At 39.7% G+C, this 3871-nt stretch overlaps 1 non-coding gene across 1 annotated transcript; it reads left to right on the forward strand.

Annotated features, from left to right (window-relative positions):
* The first annotated feature begins 940 nt into the window (after positions 1 to 940).
* LOC119304704 lies at positions 941 to 1074 on the forward strand. The gene has a single exon (XR_005148422.1). It is a non-coding gene; the product is annotated as a small nucleolar RNA snoR80 (small nucleolar RNA).
* The last annotated feature ends 2797 nt before the right edge of the window (positions 1075 to 3871 follow it).

Consider the following 3871-nt stretch of genomic DNA (forward strand, 5'->3'; position numbering starts at 1 on the left):
ATGTGATCCCGTTATCAACAACATCCAATGTCCATGGTTAGGAAACCGTAACCATCTATTGATCAACGAGCTAGTCAACTAGAGGCTTACTAGGGACATGGTGTTGTCTATGTATCCACACATGTATCTGAGTTTCCTATCAATACAATTCTAGCATGGATAATAAACGATTATCATGAACAAGGAAATATAATAATAATCAATTTATTATTGCCTCTAGGGCATATTTCCAACACATACTCGTACCAAATCTTGTACTATATGGCATATCATTAATGTAGGTTTAATATAGTTCTAGCAAATTTAGGCAAGTAGTAGTATATCTTATCTAACTGGACTCGGTGCTCTCTTTTATATATGGAATGATATCAATGTAGGTTCAATTGGTTTATCTATAGATTTTCCATCTTCTGCATTATTCAGATTATTTTACCTTACCTTGTTTGAACCAAGAATCTGAGCAAAATAGGTAACTGTCAACTCAAGGATTTGAATTTATTTTGGCACGCACCAATTGGCCAATGAGATGAAGGAGCTGAAGGAGATCCACATGGAGGACACCGAAGAGGAGGAAATGCATGACATCGATAGCTGCGACTTCGGCAACTCCCTTGCGGTTGTTGAATATGTGGATGAAATTTACAGCTTCTACAGAAGGACCGAGGTAATTATCTGCTTGGAACCCCGGTCAAGTTATCTAGTACAGAGTTGTGTGTCTGACCTGACCTGGCGAACTCACCCAATGCAGGTCCACTATAAGTTTGAGCTACTGGGTGAAATTTTATTCCTTACTGTCAACATCATTGATAGATACCTGGCCCAGGAAAATGTCGCTAGGAAGAAGCTCCTGCTGTTGCTGTTGCGGGTTTATGGCACTTGCAGGGACAACACAAATTCCATCTGTTTTTTTGTTCTTTGTTTTGATTGATGTGCGTTCATTACCAATTCCTGAGGATGATTTGTGTTCCTCATGGAGATTAGTCTCGGACGCTACAAGCTATTCTCTGTTGTGTGGTATATCCTGATTGCTGGCATTCTATGTGCCAACTTATCCTGGAAACGACACATACATTCATATGCAGTCCTCTTTTATTTTTCTTTTCTCCGTGTTAAATGATCTAAATGTGTGGACCAAATGATCTCATAGTTTAAATGCACCATAGTTTTGCATAACCTCAATACATTTACATGCACATGCATACACATTTGATTGCTGAGTATTTGAATTATTGGAATGTGGGGGTTGGTCTATTTATTCCCATGTTCTTAAGTTTTTTGTATTTAGACTGTAACTCTTAAGATATCATTGTAGCTGTAAGTAGACTGCAAGTTACCAGCAGATTGTAATGGCAGTCTAATTATCACTTTAATTTTCTCCCAAATGACTGTAAGTGGACTGTACATTGTGACACCACTGATGCCAGACCTACAAACAGTAGTTTGATGGATTTGTAGGGTTTTTTTTGGGCTGTGGTATTACGATAGTTGTAGCTCACATGTTTGAAACCAGGTCCAGTTCCAAGCCGATTAGGATTGGCCTTTTAGCTGCATGGATTTACCAAGTTGGGATGTTGGGATAGTTGGATTCCTATTGTCTCTTGTAGCATCAAATGCTAGTATGTGTTTTACTAAAGTCATCAGATAGTTAACTCACTGTGGGATGTCCACACTTGTTTTGTTAACAAACATGAACTATTGAGTCATCTATTCCTGGTTGTTGCTTTTGTTCAGTATATACGTGTGCTTTCTGTTCTTTTGTTCTATTCACCGTGTGAGTATAGTTTCTTGTTGGCACCAAGGTGTTTGAGATGGTCTTCCTGTTGGTGCATGAGGAAGAGGAAGTGAAGTCATTGATTTGTCCACCGAGGAAGAGGAAGCGTGAAGTCTTTGGTTTGTCCAGAGGGTAAGTCATCGGTCTGTCCCACTCTTCCTTTGCTATGTGATTACGACCTCCATGTGTTATCTACTTATCTGGACACTTTGGTTCATATACTATTCTTGTGATTTTCCAATGCTATGTCAAAAAATGAATCTATAACCTTCAATGAATTCAATGTATGATCGTGATGAGAACGAATGAATGAATGATATCATACCAACTTGTTTTTGCCCTTGATCAGTATCATTTGTGGTAGCTCCTAAGTAACATGATCTTTTTCTTGCTCCGAGATCCCAAGTGTGGTGTTGTACTTTTGTTGTGCTTGATTGATGTCCTGCTAGCTGCTACTATTAATTGTTACTGTCATGATGTTAACACTGCTTAGAATATGTTATGCACCTTAATTCTAGTAGTATTTGTTGTCAAAAGCATGATTGTATTGTGAGCCATCAATTTCTTGGAGTCTTTTTAGAGATTGCTGGTATTTTCTTTTTTCCACCAATATAATATTTGCTAATATTTACTCATGGTTGCTACTGTTATCCGTGCCCTCATGCATTAGGATCGACCCCTAGCTGCTTGTGTATTTGTTTATTATTCTGTTCAATATTCTTTTCCTAGCTGGTATATGTTTGAGGATATTGCTTTCATTCTGAATTCACAGCCATGATAATGATAGTTTCCTGTCTTTTACAGGAGCCCCAGGCTCAAGAAGTTGGAAAAAGGGAACGCTTCATCTTTGTAGCTAATTATATGTTCCTGGATGATGTGAATGGTTGTTATAGTATTTCATAGCAGCACTTTTGTAGTTGTTCTAAATTCCTGGATGATGTGAACTATGGCATGATTGTAATGTATATAATATACTCATTTTGGTCGCCATTTATGAAAATTTGTGTGATTGGGGCTCTCTGGACCAAAATACTGGTTACTTTATTGTTGATATGTCGGAAATGAAACATATACTATTTGGGCCCTAAAAAGGCCACAAATCAAACAATGAACAAAAGGCGATGGCCAAGTAAATAAAAAGGCTTAGGCCCAAAAACGAAATAGATCACAAAAAGGCCATGATCCATGAAATAAAAAGGCCAAATTGTTGGGCCAGGCCCATGTAGCTAGAGAAAAATAATAGAGAAAATATATAGTAAAAAGGCTGAATTATTGGGCTAGGCCCATGTAGAAAATCGAATTGGACCGAGTTGAATCTTGTGCCACGTCAGGTTGCCACGCTGGATGCCTACGTGGCCTGGGGAGGTTGCTAGTGACCAAAACGCCACAGTAGACGTATTTTGGTCATAAACGTCTACGACCATTCCATAAGAAAAGTCGCTATAGTCAGTTTATGACGGCCAGCTTTTGACCACAGTAGACGGCACCCGACTGCAATTCATGTCCACCTCACTACAAGAAATATGTCAACTTGTGACCACCACTATTGGTCACAAAAAGGTCACAAATGGAAATTTGTGACCATTCAGTGACCAATAGTGGTGGTCACAAGTTGACATATTTCTTGTAGTGAGGTGGACATGAATTGCAGTCGGGTGCCGACACTCACAATTGCAAGTCTTGTGGCAGACATGCAATTGCAGTCGACATGGCCCACATGAAGTTGCAACTCAGGGAATGAGCATCCAATTGGCACCCAAAAAATACAATACTGCATCCTTGTCGTCACTCCGGCGGCGGCACACAAGACAAGCTATAACACATATGAAAATGCAACTCAGGGGTGAACATGAATTACAGTTGGGTGCCAACACTTGTAGTTGCGAGTCTATAGGCAAGCATGCAATTGTAGCCGACATGGCTCACATGCAGTTGCAACTCAAGGAATGGGCATGCAACTGGCACCCAAAAAACAAAAACAAAAATAATAATGCATCCTTATCGTCACCCCGGCGGCGGCACACAAGATAAGCTATAACCCATATGAAAAATGAAGCTAAGGGGTCGACATGAATTGCAGTCGAATGTCGGCACTTGCAG

Source organism: Triticum dicoccoides, chromosome 5A (genome assembly GCF_002162155.2).
Source record: "Triticum dicoccoides isolate Atlit2015 ecotype Zavitan chromosome 5A, WEW_v2.0, whole genome shotgun sequence".
In the NCBI taxonomy this organism is placed as follows: domain Eukaryota; kingdom Viridiplantae; phylum Streptophyta; class Magnoliopsida; order Poales; family Poaceae; genus Triticum; species Triticum dicoccoides.